The following is a 24,267-nucleotide window of genomic DNA, read 5'->3' as shown; positions in this document are numbered from 1 at the left end:
CTGACACCAAAGCAACTGCGTCGTTCGGGAGCAGAAAGAACCCCACTGATAGATTACAATTCAAATGCATTTGGCATAAGGCTCGCCGCAGTTAATCAGCAGCACGTAATCCTGACTCCAAAGGTCTGTGAGTATCCAGAAGAACAGTGAGCGATCGTTGAAGGTACGGTTCTCCAGACGAAATTTGTCAACGTGAGAAGCTGCAGCTGAGCTGGTGGCGTTGCGATTGAAATTGCATGCGTCCGGACTTTGTGCTTAATTTTAGATATCAGAGCAAATGGTTAACTCGAGTATGCGCGTTCGGAAAAGTAAATGTTTTATTTTTGTTGAAAAGCTTTGCAACGAAAGGAAATACTTCAGACAGACTATCGTGCGATCGATGAGAAGCAGAAAATGCAGAGCAGCCGTGGCTGTGAGCACCGGCAATATAGGCATTTGCTTTCGCTGGGCCGCCCGCGTTGGTCGGTTAGCTCAGCTGGTTAGAGCGTGGTGCTAATAACACCAAGGTCGTGGGTTCGATCCCCACACTGACCACATGCCGCGCTTTTGTGGTTGCTGTGTTTCCAAACAACGTGCTCCAAAAAGCCGGAAGCGCCATCTGCGCAATAAAACATTTGACAGGGTTAGACGCACGACTTGATCGCCGTACCCGTGATGACTGGTGGATGTTGCCTGCAGCAAAACAACCAGTCTCAGTTGTTTTCACCAACAAATACAAAACATGAAATATGTGCAGTATTAGGCAGACCTGGCACCGTCTCGGAGGAGAACCAGAGTTCACGCTTCAATTCAATCAAAGATTCGTTCGTGTTATTTTCCTGGATCTCTGTTGATACTCGTCACACGACTTCCAGAGGCAATTCGTTCGCTTGCTCACCTCTCATGCATCGACACTGGAGTTATCATATCACCAGCAATATCATAGAGCCATTAATAAAAGCAAATTACTGCGGATGCTGGAATCTGAAACCAAAAGAGAAAATGCTGGAAAATCTCTGCAGGTCTGGCACCATCTGCAAGGAGAGAAAAGAGCTGACGTTTCCAGTCTAACTGATTAAAGATTAAGATAAAAACAAAGGGGTAGTATTATGGAGCTATTTATACCACGCTGAGAGAATGTGAGTCAAGGCTCCAGATGCAAAGGTGATAATGACAGTGCATGGAGAGATTAAAGGGAGATTAAGAGGCGTGAATGACCCAGGCTGAAGGCAGCGCTATGTGACAAAATATGTGAGGGAATGGTGAAGCAGAGACAAAATGGAAAACAGGGGAGAAGGGTAGCAAAGCGGGAAGAGGATAGGAAAAAGGTATTGAGATAGTGGGGAGCGAGAGAAAGAGAGACAGTCAAGAAATAAGAGGTACAGAACAGTGAAAAAAAAACAACTAAAAAAGTTAAATAAAATAATTGAAATAAAATTACCTGAAGTTGTTAGAATTCAACAACTTCAGACAATTTTACTTCTTTTTTTTATTTATCTTTTTTATCATTTCACCTGCACTATCATAGAGCCATTAGATATGGACAGCACTGAAAACACAGTCTTCGGTCGCACTCGTCCATTCCGAACAGATATCCTCAACTGATCCAGCCGCGATTGCATGCACTTGACCCATTTCTCTCTAACCCTTTCCTATTCAAGTACACGCCCAGATTCCTTAACAGTATTGGAATTATACCATCCATCACCAGCTCGTCTGGTAACTTATTCCAGAAACGCACCACCCTCTGCGTGCAGCCGTTGCCCCTCACTGCCTTTCGAATTCTCACCCTCCCACACCAGATTTATACCCTCTAGTTCTGAACTGCCCCACCTGAGCGAAAGGAACTTGTCTATTTACCCGATTCATGCCCCTCATGATTGAAAAACCTCCGTAAGATCAGCTCCCAGCCTCTGACGCGCCAGGCGAAATAGTGAGCGAGTGTTCAGCCTGTAAACGTTTGCACCTTTTCCATTTTCAAATGTCGGATGATGTAGCATGCTGTCTGAAGCAATCATTTTAGCAGCTGACCTGTCGCTGACAAACTCTGCAGGAAGGCCTGACATCTTGCTAAATATGCTGTCAAACGAAGATTTCAGAAGCAACATGAGTCATTGAGCAAAACGTGCAATTGACTTCTGAGCTGCTGCTGACACCAAAGCAACTGCGTCGTTCGGGAGCAGAAAGAACCCCACTGATAGATTACAATTCAAATGCATTTGGCATAAGGTTCGTAGCAGTTAATCAGCAGCACGTAACCCTGACTCAAAAGGTCGGTGAGTATCCAGAAAAACAGTGAGCGATCGTTGAAGGTACGGTTCTCCAGACGAAATTTGTCAACGTGAGAAGCTGCAGCTGAGCTGGTGGCGTTGCGATTGAAATTGCATGCGTCCGGACTTTGTGCTTAATTTGAGATATCAGAGCAAATGGTTAACTCGAGTATGCGCGTTCGGAAAAGTAAATGTTTTATTTTTGTTGAAAATCTTTGTAACGAAAGGAAATACTTCAGACTATCGTGCGATCGATGAGAAGCAGAAAATGCAGAGCAGCCGTGGTTGTGAGCACCGGCAATATAGGCATTTGCTTTCGCTGGGCCGCCCGCGTTGGTTGGTTAGCTCCGCTGGTTAGAGCGTGGTGCTAATAACGCCAAGGTCGTGGGTTCGATCCCCACACTGACCACATGCAGTGCTTTTGTGGTTGCTGTGTTTCCAAACAACGTGCTCCAGAAAGCCGGATGCGCCATCTGCGCAATAAAACATTTGACAGGGTTAGACGCACGACTTGATCGCCGTACCCGTGATGACTGGTGGATGTTGCCTGCAGCAAAACAACCAGTCTCAGTTGTTTTCACCAACAAATGCAAAACATGAAATATGTGCAGTATTAGGCAGACCTGGCACCGTCTCGGAGGAGAACCAGAGTTCACGCTTCAATTCAATCAAAGATTCGTTCGTGTTATTTTCCTGGATCTCTGTTGATACTCGTCACACGACTTCCAGAGGCAATTCGTTCGCTTGCTCACCTCTCATGCATCGACACTGGAGTTATCATATCACCAGCAATATCATAGAGCCATTAATAAAAGCAAATTACTGCGGATGCTGGAATCTGAAACCAAAAGAGAAAATGCTGGAAAATCTCTGCAGGTCTGGCACCATCTGCAAGGAGAGAAAAGAGCTGACGTTTCCAGTCTAACTGATTAAAGATTAAGATAAAAACAAAGGGGGAGTATTATGGAGCTATTTATACCACGCTGAGAGAATGTGAGTCAAGGCTCCAGATGCAAAGGTGATAATGACAGTGCATGGAGAGATTAAAGGGAGATTAAGAGGCGTGAATGACCCAGGCTGAAGGCAGCGCTATGTGACAAAATATGTGAGGGAATGGTGAAGCAGAGACAAAATGGAAAACAGGGGAGAAGGGTAGCAAAGCGGGAAGAGGATAGGAAAAAGGTATTGAGATAGTGGGGAGCGAGAGAAAGAGAGACAGTCAAGAAATAAGAGGTACAGAACAGTGAAAAAAAACACAACTAAAAAAGTTAAATAAAATAATTGAAATAAAATTACCTGAAGTTGTTAGAATTCAACAACTTCAGACAATTTTACTTCTTTTTTTTATTTATCTTTTTTATCATTTCACCTGCACTATCATAGAGCCATTAGATATGCACAGCACTGAAAACACAGTCTTCGGTCGCACTCGTCCATTCCGAACAGATATCCTCAACTGATCCAGCCGCGATTGCATGCACTTGACCCATTTCTCTCTAACCCTTTCCTATTCAAGTACACGCCCAGATTCCTTAACAGTATTGTAATTATACCATCCATCACCAGCTCGTCTGGTAACTTATTCCAGAAACGCACCACCATTGCGTGCAGCCGTTGCCCCTCACTGCCTTTCGAATTCTCACCCTCCCACACCAGATTTATACCCTCTAGTTCTGAACTGCCCCACCTGAGCGAAAGGAACTTGTCTATTTACCCGATTCATGCCCCTCATGATTGAAAAACCTCCGTAAGATCAGCTCCCAGCCTCTGACGCGCCAGGCGAAATAGTGAGCGAGTGTTCAGCCTGTAAACGTTTGCACCTTTTCCATTTTCAAATGTCGGATGATGTAGCATGCTGTCTGAAGCAATCATTTTAGCAGCTGACCTGTCGCTGACAAACTCTGCAGGAAGGCCTGACAACTTGCTAAATATGCTGTCAAACGAAGATTTCATAAGCAACATGAGTCATTGAGCAAAACGTGCAATTGACTTCTGAGCTGTTGCTGACACCAAAGCAACTGCGTCGTTCGGGAGCAGAAAGAACCCCACTGACAGATTACAATTCAAATGCATTTGGCATAAGGCTCGCCGCAGTTAATCAGCAGCACGTAATCCTGACTCTAAAGGTCGGTGAGTATCCAGAAGAACAGTGAGCGATCGTTGAAGGTACGGTTCTCCAGACGAAATTTGTCAACGTGAGAAGCTGCAGCTGAGCTGGTGGCGTTGCGATTGAAATTGCATGCGTCCGGACTTTGTGCTTAATTTTAGATATCAGAGCAAATAGTTAACTCGAGTATGCGCGTTCGGAAAAGTAAATGTTTTATTTTTGTTGAAAAGCTTTGCAACGACAGGAAATACTTCAGACTATCGTGCGATCGATGAGAAGCAGAAAATGCAGAGCAGCCGTGGTTGTGAGCACCGGCAATATAGGCATTTGCTTTCGCTGGGCCTCCCGCGTTGGTCGGTTAGCTCAGCTGGTTAGAGCGTGGTGCTAATAACGCCAAGGTCGTGGGTTCGATCCCCACACTGACCACATGCAGCGCTTTTGTGGTTGCTGTGTTTCCAAACAACGTGCTCCAAAAAGCCGGAAGCGCCATCTGCGCAATAAAACATTTGACAGGGTTAGACGCACGACTTGATCGCCGTACCCGTGATGACTGGTGGATGTTGCCTGCAGCAAAACAACCAGTCTCAGTTGTTTTCACCAACAAATACAAAACATGAAATATGTGCAGTATTAGGCAGACCTGGCACCGTCTCGGAGGAGAACCAGAGTTCACGCTTCAATTCAATCAAAGATTCGTTCGTGTTATTTTCCTGGATCTCTGTTGATACTCGTCACACGACTTCCAGAGGCAATTCGTTCGCTTGCTCACCTCTCATGCATCGACACTGGAGTTATCATATCACCAGCAATATCATAGAGCCATTAATAAAAGCAAATTACTGCGGATGCTGGAATCTGAAACCAAAAGAGAAAATGCTGGAAAATCTCTGCAGGTCTGGCACCATCTGCAAGGAGAGAAAAGAGCTGACGTTTCCAGTCTAACTGATTAAAGATTAAGATAAAAACAAAGGGGGAGTATTATGGAGCTATTTATACCACGCTGAGAGAATGTGAGTCAAGGCTCCAGATGCAAAGGTGATAATGACAGTGCATGGAGAGATTAAAGGGAGATTAAGAGGCGTGAATGACCCAGGCTGAAGGCAGCGCTATGTGACAAAATATGTGAGGGAATGGTGAAGCAGAGACAAAATGGAAAACAGGGGAGAAGGGTAGCAAAGCGGGAAGAGGATAGGAAAAAGGCATTGAGATAGTGGGGAGCGAGAGAAAGAGAGACAGTCAAGAAATAAGAGGTACAGAACAGTGAAAAAAAAACACAACTAAAAAAGTTAAATAAAATAATTGAAATAAAATTACCTGAAGTTGTTAGAATTCAACAACTTCAGACAATTTTACTTCTTTTTTTTATTTATCTTTTTTATCATTTCACCTGCACTATCATAGAGCCATTAGATATGGACAGCACTGAAAACACAGTCTTCGGTCGCACTCGTCCATTCCGAACAGATATCCTCAACTGATCCAGCCGCGATTGCATGCACTTGACCCATTTCTCTCTAACCCTTTCCTATTCAAGTACACGCCCAGATTCCTTAACAGTATTGGAATTATACCATCCATCACCAGCTCGTCTGGTAACTTATTCCAGAAACGCACCACCCTATGCGTGCAGAAGTTGCCCCTCACTGCCTTTCGAATTCTCACCCTCCCACACCAGATTTATACCCTCTAGTTCTGAACTGCCCCACCTGAGCGAAAGGAAGTTGTCTATTTACCCGATTCATGCCCCTCATGATTGAAAAACCTCCGTAAGATCAGCTCCCAGCCTCTGACGCGCCAGGCGAAATAGTGAGCGAGTGTTCAGCCTGTAAACGTTTGCACCTTTTCCATTTTCAAATGTCGGATGATGTAGCATGCTGTCTGAAGCAATCATTTTAGCAGCTGACCTGTCGCTGACAAACTCTGCAGGAAGGCCTGACAACTTGCTAAATATGCTGTCAAACGAAGATTTCATAAGCAACATGAGTCATTGCGCAAAACGTGCAATTGACTTCTGAGCTGTTGCTGACACCAAAGCAACTGCGTCGTTCGGGAGCAGAAAGAACCCCACTGATAGATTACAATTCAAATGCATTTGGCATAAGGCTCGCCGCAGTTAATCAGCAGCACGTAATCCTGACTCCAAAGGTCTGTGAGTATCCAGAAGAACAGTGAGCGATCGTTGAAGGTGCGGTTCTCCAGACGAAATTTGTCAACGTGAGAAGCTGCAGCTGAGCTGGTGGCGTTGCGATTGAAATTGCATGCGTCCGGACTTTGTGCTTAATTTTAGATATCAGAGCAAATAGTTAACTCGAGTATGCGCGTTCGGAAAAGTAAATGTTTTATTTTTGTTGAAAATCTTTGCAACGAAAGGAAATACTTCAGACTATCGTGCGATCGATGAGAAGCAGAAAATGCAGAGCAGCCGTGGTTGTGAGCACCGGCAATATAGGCATTTGCTTTCGCTGGGTCGCCCGCGTTGGTCGGTTAGCTCAGCTGGTTAGAGCGTGGTGCTAATAACGCCAAGGTCGTGGGTTCGATCCCCACACTGACCACATGCGGCGCTTTTGTGGTTGCTGTGTTTCCAAACAACGTGCTCCAGAAAGCCGGAAGCGCCATCTGCGCAATAAAACATTTGACAGGGTTAGACGCACGACTTGATCGCCGTCCCCGTGATGACTGCAGCAAAACAACCAATCTCAGTTGTTTTCACCAACAAATGCAAAACATGAAATATGTGCAGTCTTAGGCAGACCTGGCACCGTCTCGGAGGAGAACCAGAGTTCACGCTTCAATTCAATCAAAGATTCGTTCGTGTTATTTTCCTGGATCTCTGTTAATACTCGTCACACGACTTCCAGAGGCAATTCGTTCGCTTGCTCACCTCTCATGCATCGACACTGGAGTTATCATATCACCAGCAATATCATAGAGCCATTAATAAAAGCAAATTACTGCGGATGCTGGAATCTGAAACCAAAAGAGAAAATGCTGGAAAATCTCTGCAGGTCTGGCACCATCTGCAAGGAGAGAAAAGAGCTGACGTTTCCAGTCTAACTGATTAAAGATAAAGATAAAAACAAAGGGGAGTATTATGGAGCTATTTATACCACGCTGAGAGAAGGTGAGTCAAGGCTCCAGATGCAAAGGTGATAATGACAGTGCATGCAGAGATTAGAGGGAGATTAAGAGGCGTGAATGACCCAGGCTGAAGGCAGCGCTATGTGACAAAATATGTGAGGGATGGGTGAAGCAGAGACAAAATCGAACACAGGGGAGAAGGGTAGCAAAGCGGGAAGAGGAGAGGAAAAAGGTATTGAGAGAGTGGGGAGCGAGAGAAAGAGAGACAGTCAAGAAATAAGAGGTACAGAACAGTGAAAAAAAAACACAACTAAAAAAGTTAAATAAAATAATTGAAATAAAATTACCTGAAGTTGTTAGAATTCAACAACTTCAGACAATTTTACTTCTTTTTTTTTATTTATCTTTTTTATCATTTCACCTGTATACTCATAGAGCCATTAGATATGGACAGCACTGAAAACACCGTCTTCGGTCGCACTCGTCCATTCCGAACAGATATCCTCAACTGATCCAGCCGCGATTGCATGCACTTGACCCATTTCTCTCTAAACCTTTCCTATTCAAGTACACGCCCAGATTCCTTATTAGTATTGGAATTATACCATCCATCACCGGCTCGTCTGGTAACTTATTCCAGAAACGCACCACCCTCTGCGTGCAGCCGTTGCCCCTCACTGCCTTTCGAATTCTCACCCTCCCACACCAGATTTATACCCTCTAGTTCTGAACTGCCCCACCTGAGCGAAAGGAACTTGTCTATTTCCCCGATTCATTCCCCTCATGATTGAAAAACCTCCGTAAGATCAGCTCCCAGCCTCTGACGTGCCAGGCGAAATAGTGAGCGAGTGTTCAGCCTGTAAACGTTTGCACCTTTTCCATTTTCAAATGTAGGATGATGTAGCATGCTGTCTGAAGCAATCATTTTAGCAGCTGACCTGTCGCTGACAAACTCTGCAGGAAGGCCTGACAACTTGCTAAATATGCTGTCAAACGAAGATTTCATAAGCAACATGAGTCATTGCGCAAAACGTGCAATTGACTTCTGAGCTGTTGCTGACACCAAAGCAACTGCGTCGTTCGGGAGCAGAAAGAACCCCACTGATAGATTACAATTCAAATGCATTTGGCATAAGGCTCGCCGCAGTTAATCAGCAGCACGTAATCCTGACTCCAAAGGTCTGTGAGTATCCAGAAGAACAGTGAGCGATCGTTGAAGGTACGGTTCCCCAGACGAAATTTGTCAACGTGAGAAGCTGCAGCTGAGCTGGTGGCGTTGCGATTGAAATTGCATGCGTCCGGACGTTGTGCTTAATTTGAGATATCAGAGCAAATAGTTAACTCGAGTATGCGCGTTCGGAAAAGTAAATGTTTTATTTTTGTTGAAAATCTTTGCAACGAAAGGAAATACTTCAGACTATCGTGCGATCGATGAGAAGCAGAAAATGCAGAGCAGCCGTGGTTGTGAGCACCGGCAATGTAGGCATTTGCTTTCGCTCCGACGCCCGCGTTGGTCGGTTAGCTCAGCTGGTTAGAGCGTGGTGCTAATAACGCCAAGGTCGTGGGTTTGATCCCCACACTGACCACATGCAGCGCTTTTGTGGTTGCTGTGTTTCCAAACAACGTGCTCCAAAAAGCCGGAAGCGCCATCTGCGCAATAAAACATTTGACAGGGTTAGACGCACGACTTGATCGCCGTCCCCGTGATGACTGCAGCAAAACAACCAATCTCTGTTGTTTTCACCAACAAATGCAAAACATGAAATATGTGCAGTCTTCGGCAGACCTGGCACCGTCTCGGAGGAGAACCACAGTTCACGCTTCAATTCAATCAAAGATTCGTTCGTGTTATTTTCCTGGATCTCTGTTGATACTCGTCACACGACTTCCAGAGGCAATTCGTTCGCTTGCTCACCTCTCATGCATCGACACTGGAGTTATCATATCACCAGCAATATCATAGAGCCATTAATAAAAGCAAATTACTGCGGATGCTGGAATCTGAAACCAAAAGAGAAAATGCTGGAAAATCTCAGCAGGTCTGGCACCATCTGCAAGGAGAGAAAAGAGCTGACGTTTCCAGTCTAACTGATTAAAGATAAAGATAAAAACAAAGGGGAGTATTATGGAGCTATTTATACCACGCTGAGAGAAGGTGAGTCAAGGCTCCAGATGCAAAGGTGATAATGACAGTGCATGGAGAGATTAAAGGGAGATTAAGAAGCGTGAATGACCCAGGCTGAAGCCAGCGCTATGTGACAAAATATGTGAGGGATGGGTGAAGCAGAGACAAAATCGAACACAGGGGAGAAGGGTAGCAAAGCGGGAAGAGGAGAGGAAAAAGGTATTGAGAGAGTGGGGAGCGAGAGAAAGAGAGACAGTCAAGAAATAAGAGGTACAGAACAGTGAAAAAAAAACACAACTAAAAAAGTTAAATAAAATAATTGAAATAAAATTACCTGAAGTTGTTAGAATTCAACAACTTCAGACAATTTTACTTCTTTTTTTTTATTTATCTTTTTTATCATTTCACCTGTATACTCATAGAGCCATTAGATATGGACAGCACTGAAAACACCGTCTTCGGTCGCACTCGTCCATTCCGAACAGATATCCTCAACTGATCCAGCCGCGATTGCATGCACTTGACCCATTTCTCTCTAAACCTTTCCTATTCAAGTACACGCCCAGATTCCTTATTAGTATTGGAATTATACCATCCATCACCGGCTCGTCTGGTAACTTATTCCAGAAACGCACCACCCTCTGCGTGCAGCCGTTGCCCCTCACTGCCTTTCGAATTCTCACCCTCCCACACCAGATTTATACCCTCTAGTTCTGAACTGCCCCACCTGAGCGAAAGGAACTTGTCTATTTCCCCGATTCATTCCCCTCATGATTGAAAAACCTCCGTAAGATCAGCTCCCAGCCTCTGACGTGCCAGGCGAAATAGTGAGCGAGTGTTCAGCCTGTAAACGTTTGCACCTTATCCATTTTCAAATGTAGGATGATGTAGCATGCTGTCTGAAGCAATCATTTTAGCAGCTGACCTGTCGCTGACAAACTCTGCAGGAAGGCCTGACAACTTGCTAAATATGCTGTCAAACGAAGATTTCATAAGCAACATGAGTCATTGCGCAAAACGTGCAATTGACTTCTGAGCTGTTGCTGACACCAAAGCAACTGCGTCGTTCGGGAGCAGAAAGAACCCCACTGATAGATTACAATTCAAATGCATTTGGCATAAGGCTCGCCGCAGTTAATCAGCAGCACGTAATCCTGACTCCAAAGGTCTGTGAGTATCCAGAAGAACAGTGAGCGATCGTTGAAGGTACGGTTCCCCAGACGAAATTTGTCAACGTGAGAAGCTGCAGCTGAGCTGGTGGCGTTGCGATTGAAATTGCATGCGTCCGGACTTTGTGCTTAATTTTAGATATCAGAGCAAATAGTTAACTCGAGTATGCGCGTTCGGAAAAGTAAATGTTTTATTTTTGTTGAAAAGCTTTGCAACGAAAGGAAATACTTCAGACTATCGTGCGATCGATGAGAAGCAGAAAATGCAGAGCAGCCGTGGTTGTGAGCACCGGCAATATAGGCATTTGCTTTCGCTGGGCCGCCCGCGTTGGTCGGTTAGCTCAGCTGGTTAGAGCGTGGTGCTAATAACGCCAAGGTCGTGGGTTCGATCCCCACACTGACCACATGCAGCGCTTTTGTGGTTGCTGTGTTTCCAAACAACGTGCTCCAAAAAGCCGGAAGCGCCATCTGCGCAATAAAACATTTGACAGGGTTAGACGCACGACTTGATCGCCGTCCCCGTGATGACTGCAGCAAAACAACCAATCTCTGTTGTTTTCACCAACAAATGCAAAACATGAAATATGTGCAGTCTTCGGCAGACCTGGCACCGTCTCGGAGGAGAACCACAGTTCACGCTTCAATTCAATCAAAGATTCGTTCGTGTTATTTTCCTGGATCTCTGTTGATACTCGTCACACGACTTCCAGAGGCAATTCGTTCGCTTGCTCACCTCTCATGCATCGACACTGGAGTTATCATATCACCAGCAATATCATAGAGCCATTAATAAAAGCAAATTACTGCGGATGCTGGAATCTGAAACCAAAAGAGAAAATGCTGGAAAATCTCAGCAGGTCTGGCACCATCTGCAAGGAGAGAAAAGAGCTGACGTTTCCAGTCTAACTGATTAAAGATAAAGATAAAAACAAAGGGGAGTATTATGGAGCTATTTATACCACGCTGAGAGAAGGTGAGTCAAGGCTCCAGATGCAAAGGTGATAATGACAGTGCATGGAGAGAGTAAAGGGAGATTAAGAAGCGTGAATGACCCAGGCTGAAGCCAGCGCTATGTGACAAAATATGTGAGGGATGGGTGAAGCAGAGACAAAATCGAACACAGGGGAGAAGGGTAGCAAAGCGGGAAGAGGAGAGGAAAAAGGTATTGAGAGAGTGGGGAGCGAGAGAAAGAGAGACAGTCAAGAAATAAGAGGTACAGAACAGTGAAAAAAAAACACAACTAAAAAAGTTAAATAAAATAATTGAAATAAAATTACCTGAAGTTGTTAGAATTCAACAACTTCAGACAATTTTACTTCTTTTTTTTTATTTATCTTTTTTATCATTTCACCTGTATACTCATAGAGCCATTAGATATGGACAGCACTGAAAACACCGTCTTCGGTCGCACTCGTCCATTCCGAACAGATATCCTCAACTGATCCAGCCGCGATTGCATGCACTTGACCCATTTCTCTCTAAACCTTTCCTATTCAAGTACACGCCCAGATTCCTTATTAGTATTGGAATTATACCATCCATCACCGGCTCGTCTGGTAACTTATTCCAGAAACGCACCACCCTCTGCGTGCAGCCGTTGCCCCTCACTGCCTTTCGAATTCTCACCCTCCCACACCAGATTTATACCCTCTAGTTCTGAACTGCCCCACCTGAGCGAAAGGAACTTGTCTATTTCCCCGATTCATTCCCCTCATGATTGAAAAACCTCCGTAAGTTCAGCTCCCAGCCTCTGACGTGCCAGGCGAAATAGTGAGCGAGTGTTCAGCCTGTAAACGTTTGCACCTTTTCCATTTTCAAATGTACGATGATGTAGCATGCTGTCTGAAGCAATCATTTTAGCAGCTGACCTGTCGCTGACAAACTCTGCAGGAAGGCCTGACAACTTGCTAAATATGCTGTCAAACGAAGATTTCATAAGCAACATGAGTCATTGCGCAAAACGTGCAATTGACTTCTGAGCTGTTGCTGATACCAAAGCAAGTGCGTCGTTCGGGAGCAGAAAGAACCCCACTGATAGATTACAATTCAAATGCATTTGGCATAAGGCTCGCCGCAGTTAATCAGCAACACGTAAACCTGACTCCAAAGGTCTGTGAGTATCCAGAAGAACAGTGAGCGATCGTTGAAGGTACAGTTCTCCAGACGAAATTTGTCAACGTGAGAAGCTGCAGCTGAGCTGGTGGCGTTGCGATTGAAATTGCATGCGTCCGGACTTTGTGCTTAATTTTAGATATCAGAGCAAATAGTTAACTCGAGTATGCGCGTTCGGAAAAGTAAATGTTTTATTTTTGTTGAAAAGCTTTGCAACGAAAGGAAATACTTCAGACTATCGTGCGATCGATGAGAAGCAGAAAATGCAGAGCAGCCGTGGTTGTGAGCACCGGCAATATAGGCATTTGCTTTCGCTCCGACGCCCGCGTTGGTCGGTTAGCTCAGCTGGTTAGAGCGTGGTGCTAATAACGCCAAGGTCGTGGGTTCGATCCCAACACTGACCACATGCAGCGCTTGTGTGGTTGCTGTGTTTCCAAGCAACGTGCTCCAAAAAGCCGGAAGCGCCATCTGCGCAATAAAACATTTGACAGGGTTAGACGCACGACTTGATCGCCGTACCCGTGATGACTGGTGGATGTTGCCTGCAGCAAAACAACCAGTCTCAGTTGTTTTCACCAACAAATACAAAACATGAAATATGTGCAGTATTAGGCAGACCTGGCACCGTCTCGGAGGAGAACCAGAGTTCACGCTTCAATTCAATCAAAGATTCGTTCGTGTTCTTTTCCTGGATCTCTGTTGATACTCGTCACACGACTTCCAGAGGCAATTCGTTCGCTTGCTCACCTCTCATGCATCGACACTGGAGTTATCATATCACCAGCAATATCATAGAGCCATTAATAAAAGCAAATTACTGCGGATGCTGGAATCTGAAACCAAAAGAGAAAATGCTGGAAAATCTCTGCAGGTCTGGCACCATCTGCAAGGAGAGAAAAGAGCTGACGTTTCCAGTCTAACTGATTAAAGATTAAGATAAAAACAAAGGGGGAGTATTATGGAGCTATTTATACCACGCTGAGAGAATGTGAGTCAAGGCTCCAGATGCAAAGGTGATAATGACAGTGCATGGAGAGATTAAAGGGAGATTAAGAGGCGTGAATGACCCAGGCTGAAGGCAGCGCTATGTGACAAAATATGTGAGGGAATGGTGAAGCAGAGACAAATGGAAAACAGGGGAGAAGGGTAGCAAAGCGGGAAGAGGATAGGAAAAAGGTATTGAGATAGTGGGGAGCGAGAGAAAGAGAGACAGTCAAGAAATAAGAGGTACAGAACAGTGAAAAAAAACACAACTAAAAAAGTTAAATAAAATAATTGAAATAAAATTACCTGAAGTTGTTAGAATTCAACAACTTCAGACAATTTTCCTTCTTTTTTTTATTTATCTTTTTTATCATTTCACCTGCACTATCATAGAGCCATTAGATATGGACAGCACTGAAAACACAGTCTTCGGTCGCACTCGTCCATTCCGAACAGATATCCTCAACTGATCCAGCCGCGATTGCATGCACTTGACCCATTTCTCTCTAACCCTTTCCTATTCAAGTACACGCCCAGATTCCTTAACAGTATTGGAATTATACCATCCATCACCAGCTCGTCTGGTAACTTATTCCAGAAACGCACCACCATTGCGTGCAGCCGTTGCCCCTCACTGCCTTTCGAATTCTCACCCTCCCACACCAGATTTATACCCTCTAGTTCTGAACTGCCCCACCTGAGCGAAAGGAACTTGTCTATTTACCCGATTCATGCCCCTCATGATTGAAACACCTCCGTAAGATCAGCTCCCAGCCTCTGACGTGCCAGGCGAAATAGTGAGCGAGTGTTCAGCCTGTAAACGTTTGCACCTTTTCCATTTTCAAATGTACGATGATGTAGCATGCTGTCTGAAGCAATCATTTTAGCAGCTGACCTGTCGCTGACAAACTCTGCAGGAAGGCCTGACAACTTGCTAAATATGCTGTCAAACGAAGATTTCATAAGCAACATGAGTCATTGCGCAAAACGTGCAATTGACTTCTGAGCTGTTGCTGACACCAAAGCAACTGCGTCGTTCGGGAGCAGAAAGAACCCCACTGATAGATTACAATTCAAATGCATTTGGCATAAGGCTCGCCGCAGTTAATCAGCAGCACGTAATCCTGACTCCAAAGGTCTGTGAGTATCCAGAAGAACAGTGAGCGATCGTTGAAGGTACGGTTCTCCAGACGAAATTTGTCAACGTGAGAAGCTGCAGCTGAGCTGGTGGCGTTGCGATTGAAATTGCATGCGTCCGGACTTTGTGCTCAATTTTAGATATCAGAGCAAATAGTTAACTCGAGTATGCGCGTTCGGAAAAGTAAATGTTTTATTTTTGTTGAAAAGCTTTGCAACGAAAGGAAATACTTCAGACTATCGTGCGATCGATGAGAAGCAGAAAATGCAGAGCAGCCGTGGTTGTGAGCACCGGCAATATAGGCATTTGCTTTCGCTGGGCCGCCCGCGTTGGTCGGTTAGCTCAGCTGGTTAGAGCGTGGTGCTAATAACGCCAAGGTCGTGGGTTCGATCCCCACACTGACCACATGCAGCGCTTTTGTGGTTGCTGTGTTTCCAAACAACGTGCTCCAAAAAGCCGGAAGCGCCATCTGCGCAATAAAACATTTGACAGGGTTAGACGCACGACTTGATCGCCGTACCCGTGATGACTGGTGGATGTTGCCTGCAGCAAAACAACCAGTCTCAGTTGTTTTCACCAACAAATACAAAACATGAAATATGTGCAGTCTTAGGCAGACCTGGCACCGTCTCGGAGGAGAACCACAGTTCACGCTTCAATTCAATCAAAGATTCGTTCGTGTTATTTTCCTGGATCTCTGTTGATACTCGTCACACGACTTCCAGAGGCAATTCGTTCGCTTGCTCACCTCTCATGCATCGACACTGGAGTTATCATATCACCAGCAATATCATAGAGCCATTAATAAAAGCAAATTACTGCGGATGCTGGAATCTGAAACCAAAAGAGAAAATGCTGGAAAATCTCTGCAGGTCTGGCACCATCTGCAAGGAGAGAAAAGAGCTGACGTTTCCAGTCTAACTGATTAAAGATTAAGATAAAAACAAAGGGGGAGTATTATGGAGCTATTTATACCACGCTGAGAGAATGTGAGTCAAGGCTCCAGATGCAAAGGTGATAATGACAGTGCATGGAGAGATTAAAGGGAGATTAAGAGGCGTGAATGACCCAGGCTGAAGGCAGCGCTATGTGACAAAATATGTGAGGGAATGGTGAAGCAGAGACAAAATGGAAAACAGGGGAGAAGGGTAGCAAAGCGGGAAGAGGATAGGAAAAAGGTATTGAGATAGTGGGGAGCGAGAGAAAGAGAGACAGTCAAGAAATAAGAGGTACAGAACAGTGAAAAAAAAACACAACTAAAAAAGTTAAATAAAATAATTGAAATAAAATTACCTGAAGTTGTTAGAATTCAACAACTTCAGACAATTTTACTTCTTTTTTTTATTTATCTTTTTTATCATTTCACCTGCACTATCATAGAGCCATTAGATATGGACAGCACTGAAAACACAGTCTTCGGTCGCACTCGTCCATTCCGAACAGATATCCTCAACTGATCCAGCCGCGATTGCATGCACTTGACCCATTTCTCTCTAACCCTTTCCTATTCAAGTACACGCCCAGATTCCTTAACAGTATTGGAATTATACCATCCATCACCAGCTCGTCTGGTAACTTATTCCAGAAACGCACCACCATTGCGTGCAGAAGTTGCCCCTCACTGCCTTTCGAATTCTCACCCTCCCACACCAGATTTATACCCTCTAGTTCTGAACTGCCCCACCTGAGCGAAAGGAAGTTGTCTATTTACCCGATTCATGCCCCTCATGATTGAAAAACCTCCGTAAGATCAGCTCCCAGCCTCTGACGCGCCAGGCGAAATAGTGAGCGAGTGTTCAGCCTGTAAACGTTTGCACCTTTTCCATTTTCAAATGTCGGATGATGTAGCATGCTGTCTGAAGCAATCATTTTAGCAGCTGACCTGTCGCTGACAAACTCTGCAGGAAGGCCTGACAACTTGCTAAATATGCTGTCAAACGAAGATTTCATAAGCAACATGAGTCATTGCGCAAAACGTGCAATTGACTTCTGAGCTGTTGCTGACACCAAAGCAACTGCGTCGTTCGGGAGCAGAAAGAACCCCACTGATAGATTACAATTCAAATGCATTTGGCATAAGGCTCGCCGCAGTTAATCAGCAGCACGTAATCCTGACTCCAAAGGTCTGTGAGTATCCAGAAGAACAGTGAGCGATCGTTGAAGGTACGGTTCTCCAGACGAAATTTGTCAACGTGAGAAGCTGCAGCTGAGCTGGTGGCGTTGCGATTGAAATTGCATGCGTCCGGACTTTGTGCTTAATTTTAGATATCAGAGCAAATAGTTAACTCGAGTATGCGCGTTCGGAAAAGTAAATGTTTTATTTTTGTTGAAAAGCTTTGCAACGACAGGAAATACTTCAGACTATCGTGCGATCGATGAGAAGCAGAAAATGCAGAGCAGCCGTGGTTGTGAGCACCGGCAATATAGGCATTTGCTTTCGCTGAGCCGCCCGCGTTGATCGGTTAGCTCAGCTGGTTAGAGCGTGGTGCTAATAACGCCAAGGTCGTGGGTTCGATCCCCACACTGACCACATGCAGCGCTTTTGTGGTTGCTGTGTTTCCAAACAACGTGCTCCAAAAAGCCGGAAGCGCCATCTGCGCAATAAAACATTTGACAGGGTTAGACGCACGACTTGATCGCCGTACCCGTGATGACTGGTGGATGTTGCCTGCAGCAAAACAACCAGTCTCAGTTGTTTTCACCAACAAATGCAAAACATGAAATATGTGCAGTATTAGGCAGACCTGGCACCGTCTCGGAGGAGAACCAGAGTTCACGCTTCAATTCAATCAAAGATTCGTTCGTGTTATTTTCCTGGATCTCTGTTGATACTCGTCACACGACTTCCAGAGGCAATTCGTTCGCTTGCTCACCTCTCATGCATCGACACTGGAGTTATCATATCACCAGCAATATCATAGAGCCATTAATAAAAGCAAATTACTGCGGATGCTGGAATCTGAAACCAAAAGAGAAAATGCTGGAAAATCTCTGCAGGTCTGGCACCATCTGCAAGGAGAGAAAAGAGCTGACGTTTCCAGTCTAACTGATTAAAGATTAAGATAAAAACAAAGGGGGAGTATTATGGAGCTATTTATACCACGCTGAGAGAATGTGAGTCAAGGCTCCAGATGCAAAGGTGATAATGACAGTGCATGGAGAGATTAAAGGGAGATTAAGAGGCGTGAATGACCCAGGCTGAAGGCAGCGCTATGTGACAAAATATGTGAGGGAATGGTGAAGCAGAGACAAAATGGAAAACAGGGGAGAAGGGTAGCAAAGCGGGAAGAGGATAGGAAAAAGGTATTGAGATAGTGGGGAGCGAGAGAAAGAGAGACAGTCAAGAAATAAGAGGTACAGAACAGTGAAAAAAAAACACAACTAAAAAAGTTAAATAAAATAATTGAAATAAAATTACCTGAAGTTGTTAGAATTCAACAACTTCAGACAATTTTACTTCTTTTTTTTATTTATCTTTTTTATCATTTCACCTGCACTATCATAGAGCCATTAGATATGGACAGCACTGAAAACACAGTCTTCGGTCGCACTCGTCCATTCCGAACAGATATCCTCAACTGATCCAGCCGCGATTGCATGCACTTGACCCATTTCTCTCTAACCCTTTCCTATTCAAGTACACGCCCAGATTCCTTAACAGTATTGGAATTATACCATCCATCACCAGCTCGTCTGGTAACTTATTCCAGAAACGCACCACCCTCTGCGTGCAGCCGTTGCCCCTCACTGCCTTTCGAATTCTCACCCTCCCACACCAGATTTATACCCTCTAGTTCTGAACTGCCCCACCTGAGCGAAAGGAACTTGTCTATTTACCCGATTCATGCCCCTCATGATTGAAAAACCTCCGTAAGATCAGCTCCCAGCCTCTGACGCGCCAGGCGAAATAGTGAGCGAGTGTTCAGCCTGTAAACGTTTGCACCTTTTCCATTTTCAAATGTCGGATGATGTAGCATGCTGTCTGAAGCAATCATTTTAGCAGCTGACCTGTCGCTGACAAACTCTGCAGGAAGGCCTGACATCTTGCTAAATATGCTGTCAAACGAAGATTTCAGAAGCAACATGAGTCATTGAGCAAAACGTGCAATTGACTTCTGAGCTGCTGCTGACACCAAAGCAACTGCGTCGTTCGGGAGCAGAAAGAACCCCACTGATAGATTACAATTCAAATGCATTTGGCATAAGGTTCGTAGCAGTTAATCAGCAGCACGTAACCCTGACTCAAAAGGTCGGTGAGTATCCAGAAAAACAGTGAGCGATCGTTGAAGGTACGGTTCTCCAGACGAAATTTGTCAACGTGAGAAGCTGCAGCTGAGCTGGTGGCGTTGCGATTGAAATTGCATGCGTCCGGACTTTGTGCTTAATTTGAGATATCAGAGCAAATGGTTAACTCGCGTATGCGCGTTCGGAAAAGTAAATGTTTTATTTTTGTTGAAAATCTTTGCAACGAAAGGAAATACTTCAGACTATCGTGCGATCGATGAGAAGCAGAAAATGCAGAGCAGCCGTGGTTGTGAGCACCGGCAATATAGGCATTTGCTTTCGCTGGGCCACCCGCGTTGGTCGGTTAGCTCAGCTGGTTAGAGCGTGGTGCTAATAACGCCAAGGTCGTGGGTTCGATCCCCACACTGACCACATGCAGTGCTTTTGTGGTTGCTGTGTTTCCAAACAACGTGCTCCAGAAAGCCGGAAGCGCCATCTGCGCAATAAAACATTTGACAGGGTTAGACGCACGACTTGATCGCCGTACCCGTGATGACTGGTGGATGTTGCCTGCAGCAAAACAACCAGTCTCAGTTGTTTTCACCAACAAATGCAAAACATGAAATATGTGCAGTATTAGGCAGACCTGGCACCGTCTCGGAGGAGAACCAGAGTTCACGCTTCAATTCAATCAAAGATTCGTTCGTGTTATTTTCCTGGATCTCTGTTGATACTCGTCACACGACTTCCAGAGGCAATTCGTTCGCTTGCTCACCTCTCATGCATCGACACTGGAGTTATCATATCACCAGCAATATCATAGAGCCATTAATAAAAGCAAATTACTGCGGATGCTGGAATCTGAAACCAAAAGAGAAAATGCTGGAAAATCTCTGCAGGTCTGGCACCATCTGCAAGGAGAGAAAAGAGCTGACGTTTCCAGTCTAACTGATTAAAGATTAAGATAAAAACAAAGGGGGAGTATTATGGAGCTATTTATACCACGCTGAGAGAATGTGAGTCAAGGCTCCAGATGCAAAGGTGATAATGACAGTGCATGGAGAGATTAAAGGGAGATTAAGAGGCGTGAATGACCCAGGCTGAAGGCAGCGCTATGTGACAAAATATGTGAGGGAATGGTGAAGCAGAGACAAAATGGAAAACAGGGGAGAAGGGTAGCAAAGCGGGAAGAGGATAGGAAAAAGGTATTGAGATAGTGGGGAGCGAGAGAAAGAGAGACAGTCAAGAAATAAGAGGTACAGAACAGTGAAAAAAAAACACAACTAAAAAAGTTAAATAAAATAATTGAAATAAAATTACCTGAAGTTGTTAGAATTCAACAACTTCAGACAATTTTACTTCTTTTTTTTATTTATCTTTTTTATCATTTCACCTGCACTATCATAGAGCCATTAGATATGGACAGCACTGAAAACACAGTCTTCGGTCGCACTCGTCCATTCCGAACAGATATCCTCAACTGATCCAGCCGCGATTGCATGCACTTGACCCATTTCTCTCTAACCCTTTCCTATTCAAGTACACGCCCAGATTCCTTAACAGTATTGGAATTATACCATCCATCACCAGCTCGTCTGGTAACTTATTCCAGAAACGCACCACCCTCTGCGTGCAGCCGTTGCCCCTCACTGCCTTTCGAATTCTCACCCTCCCACACCAGATTTATACCCTCTAGTTCTGAACTGCCCCACCTGAGCGAAAGGAACTTGTCTATTTACCCGATTCATGCCCCTCATGATTGAAAAACCTCCGTAAGATCAGCTCCCAGCCTCTGACGCGCCAGGCGAAATAGTGAGCGAGTGTTCAGCCTGTAAACGTTTGCACCTTTTCCATTTTCAAATGTCGGATGATGTAGCATGCTGTCTGAAGCAATCATTTTAGCAGCTGACCTGTCGCTGACAAACTCTGCAGGAAGGCCTGACATCTTGCTAAATATGCTGTCAAACGAAGATTTCAGAAGCAACATGAGTCATTGAGCAAAACGTGCAATTGACTTCTGAGCTGCTGCTGACACCAAAGCAACTGCGTCGTTCGGGAGCAGAAAGAACCCCACTGATAGATTACAATTCAAATGCATTTGGCATAAGGTTCGTAGCAGTTAATCAGCAGCACGTAACCCTGACTCAAAAGGTCGGTGAGTATCCAGAAAAACAGTGAGCGATCGTTGAAGGTACGGTTCTCCAGACGAAATTTGTCAACGTGAGAAGCTGCAGCTGAGCTGGTGGCGTTGCGATTGAAATTGCATGCGTCCGGACTTTGTGCTTAATTTGAGATATCAGAGCAAATGGTTAACTCGCGTATGCGCGTTCGGAAAAGTAAATGTTTTATTTTTGTTGAAAATCTTTGCAACGAAAGGAAATACTTCAGACTATCGTGCGATCGATGAGAAGCAGAAAATGCAGAGCAGCCGTGGTTGTGAGCACCGGCAATATAGGCATTTGCTTTCGCTGGGCCACCCGCGTTGGTCGGTTAGCTCAGCTGGTTAGAGCGTGGTGCTAATAACGCCAAGGTCGTGGGTTCGATCCCCACACTGACCACATGCAGTGCTTTTGTGGTTGCTGTGTTTCCAAACAACGTGCTCCAGAAAGCCGGAAGCGCCATCTGCGCAATAAAACATTTGACAGGGTTAGACGCACGACTTGATCGCCGTACCCGTGATGACTGGTGGATGTTGCCTGCAGCAAAACAACCAGTCTCAGTTGTTTTCACCAACAAATGCAAAACATGAAATATGTGCAGTATTAGGCAGACCTGGCACCGTCTCGGAGGAGAACCAGAGTTCACGCTTCAATTCAATCAAAGATTCGTTCGTGTTATTTTCCTGGATCTCTGTTGATACTCGTCACACGACTTCCAGAGGCAATTCGTTCGCTTGCTCACCTCTCATGCATCGACACTGGAGTTATCATATCACCAGCAATATCATAGAGCCATTAATAAAAGCAAATTACTGCGGATGCTGGAATCTGAAACCAAAAGAGAAAATGCTGGAAAATCTCTGCAGGTCTGGCACCATCTGCAAGGAGAGAAAAGAGCTGACGTTTCCAGTCTAACTGATTAAAGATTAAGATAAAAACAAAGGGGGAGTATTATGGAGCTATTTATACCACGCTGAGAGAATGTGAGTCAAGGCTCCAGATGCAAAGGTGATAATGACAGTGCATGGAGAGATTAAAGGGAGATTAAGAGGCGTGAATGACCCAGGCTGAAGGCAGCGCTATGTGACAAAATATGTGAGGGAATGGTGAAGCAGAGACAAAATGGAAAACAGGGGAGAAGGGTAGCAAAGCGGGAAGAGGATAGGAAAAAGGTATTGAGATAGTGGGGAGCGAGAGAAAGAGAGACAGTCAAGAAATAAGAGGTACAGAACAGTGAAAAAAAAACACAACTAAAAAAGTTAAATAAAATAATTGAAATAAAATTACCTGAAGTTGTTAGAATTCAACAACTTCAGACAATTTTACTTCTTTTTTTTATTTATCTTTTTTATCATTTCACCTGCACTATCATAGAGCCATTAGATATGCACAGCACTGAAAACACAGTCTTCGGTCGCACTCGTCCATTCCGAACAGATATCCTCAACTGATCCAGCCGCGATTGCATGCACTTGACCCATTTCTCTCTAACCCTTTCCTATTCAAGTACACGCCCAGATTCCTTAACAGTATTGGAATTATACCATCCATCACCAGCTCGTCTGATAACTTATTCCAGAAACGCACCACCATTGCGTGCAGCCGTTGCCCCTCACTGCCTTTCGAATTCTCACCCTCCCACACCAGATTTATACCCTCTAGTTCTGAACTGCCCCACCTGAGCGAAAGGAACTTGTCTATTTACCCGATTCATGCCCCTCATGATTGAAAAACCTCCGTAAGATCAGCTCCCAGCCTCTGACGCGCCAGGCGAAATAGTGAGCGAGTGTTCAGCCTGTAAACGTTTGCACCTTTTCCATTTTCAAATGTCGGATGATGTAGCATGCTGTCTGAAGCAATCATTTTAGCAGCTGACCTGTCGCTGACAAACTCTGCAGGAAGGCCTGACAACTTGCTAAATATGCTGTCAAACGAAGATTTCATAAGCAACATGAGTCATTGAGCAAAACGTGCAATTGACTTCTGAGCTGTTGCTGACACCAAAGCAACTGCGTCGTTCGGGAGCAGAAAGAACCCCACTGACAGATTACAATTCAAATGCATTTGGCATAAGGCTCGCCGCAGTTAATCAGCAGCACGTAATCCTGACTCTAAAGGTCTGTGAGTATCCAGAAGAACAGTGAGCGATCGTTGAAGGTACGGTTCTCCAGACGAAATTTGTCAACGTGAGAAGCTGCAGCTGAGCTGGTGGCGTTGCGATTGAAATTGCATGCGTCCGGACTTTGTGCTCAATTTTAGATATCAGAGCAAATAGTTAACTCGAGTATGCGCGTTCGGAAAAGTAAATGTTTTATTTTTGTTGAAAAGCTTTGCAACGACAGGAAATACTTCAGACTATCGTGCGATCGATGAGAAGCAGAAAATGCAGAGCAGCCGTGGTTGTGAGCACCGGCAATATAGGCATTTGCTTTCGCTGGGCCGCCCGCGTTGGTCGGTTAGCTCAGCTGGTTAGAGCGTGGTGCTAATAACGCCAAGGTCGTGGGTTCGATCCCCACACTGACCACATGCAGCGCTTTTGTGGTTGCTGTGTTTCCAAACAACGTGCTCCAAAAAGCCGGAAGCGCCATCTGCGCAATAAAACATTTGACAGGGTTAGACGCACGACTTGATCGCCGTACCCGTGATGACTGGTGGATGTTGCCTGCAGCAAAACAACCAGTCTCAGTTGTTTTCACCAACAAATACAAAACATGAAATATGTGCAGTCTTAGGCAGACCTGGCACCGTCTCGGAGGAGAACCACAGTTCACGCTTCAATTCAATCAAAGATTCGTTCGTGTTATTTTCCTGGATCTCTGTTGATACTCGTCACACGACTTCCAGAGGCAATTCGTTCGCTTGCTCACCTCTCATGCATCGACACTGGAGTTATCATATCACCAGCAATATCATAGAGCCATT

The 24,267-nt window shown here is 44.9% G+C and overlaps 12 non-coding genes across 12 annotated transcripts; all 12 read left to right on the top strand.

Annotated features, from left to right (window-relative positions):
* Positions 1-460: 460 nt before the first annotated feature.
* Positions 461-534, top strand: trnai-aau (transfer RNA isoleucine (anticodon AAU)). The gene has a single exon. It is a non-coding gene; the product is annotated as a tRNA-Ile (tRNA).
* Positions 535-2,584: 2,050 nt separating this feature from the next.
* trnai-aau (transfer RNA isoleucine (anticodon AAU)) lies at positions 2,585-2,658 on the top strand. Its single transcript has one exon. It is a non-coding gene; the product is annotated as a tRNA-Ile (tRNA).
* Positions 2,659-4,708: 2,050 nt separating this feature from the next.
* On the top strand, positions 4,709-4,782 carry trnai-aau (transfer RNA isoleucine (anticodon AAU)). The gene has a single exon. It is a non-coding gene; the product is annotated as a tRNA-Ile (tRNA).
* A 2,052-nt stretch (positions 4,783-6,834) lies between these two features.
* trnai-aau (transfer RNA isoleucine (anticodon AAU)) lies at positions 6,835-6,908 on the top strand. The gene has a single exon. It is a non-coding gene; the product is annotated as a tRNA-Ile (tRNA).
* Positions 6,909-8,946: 2,038 nt separating this feature from the next.
* On the top strand, positions 8,947-9,020 carry trnai-aau (transfer RNA isoleucine (anticodon AAU)). The gene has a single exon. It is a non-coding gene; the product is annotated as a tRNA-Ile (tRNA).
* A 2,038-nt stretch (positions 9,021-11,058) lies between these two features.
* On the top strand, positions 11,059-11,132 carry trnai-aau (transfer RNA isoleucine (anticodon AAU)). The gene has a single exon. It is a non-coding gene; the product is annotated as a tRNA-Ile (tRNA).
* A 2,038-nt stretch (positions 11,133-13,170) lies between these two features.
* trnai-aau (transfer RNA isoleucine (anticodon AAU)) lies at positions 13,171-13,244 on the top strand. Its single transcript has one exon. It is a non-coding gene; the product is annotated as a tRNA-Ile (tRNA).
* Positions 13,245-15,293: 2,049 nt separating this feature from the next.
* trnai-aau (transfer RNA isoleucine (anticodon AAU)) lies at positions 15,294-15,367 on the top strand. The gene has a single exon. It is a non-coding gene; the product is annotated as a tRNA-Ile (tRNA).
* A 2,051-nt stretch (positions 15,368-17,418) lies between these two features.
* trnai-aau (transfer RNA isoleucine (anticodon AAU)) lies at positions 17,419-17,492 on the top strand. Its single transcript has one exon. It is a non-coding gene; the product is annotated as a tRNA-Ile (tRNA).
* Positions 17,493-19,544: 2,052 nt separating this feature from the next.
* Positions 19,545-19,618, top strand: trnai-aau (transfer RNA isoleucine (anticodon AAU)). Its single transcript has one exon. It is a non-coding gene; the product is annotated as a tRNA-Ile (tRNA).
* Positions 19,619-21,670: 2,052 nt separating this feature from the next.
* Positions 21,671-21,744, top strand: trnai-aau (transfer RNA isoleucine (anticodon AAU)). The gene has a single exon. It is a non-coding gene; the product is annotated as a tRNA-Ile (tRNA).
* A 2,051-nt stretch (positions 21,745-23,795) lies between these two features.
* trnai-aau (transfer RNA isoleucine (anticodon AAU)) lies at positions 23,796-23,869 on the top strand. Its single transcript has one exon. It is a non-coding gene; the product is annotated as a tRNA-Ile (tRNA).
* The last annotated feature ends 398 nt before the right edge of the window (positions 23,870-24,267 follow it).

Source organism: Chiloscyllium punctatum, chromosome 24 (genome assembly GCF_047496795.1).
Source record: "Chiloscyllium punctatum isolate Juve2018m chromosome 24, sChiPun1.3, whole genome shotgun sequence".
NCBI lineage: Eukaryota > Metazoa > Chordata > Chondrichthyes > Orectolobiformes > Hemiscylliidae > Chiloscyllium > Chiloscyllium punctatum.
Note: the sequence above shows the minus strand (reverse complement) of the source record. Positions and strands in the feature narration are given on the sequence as shown.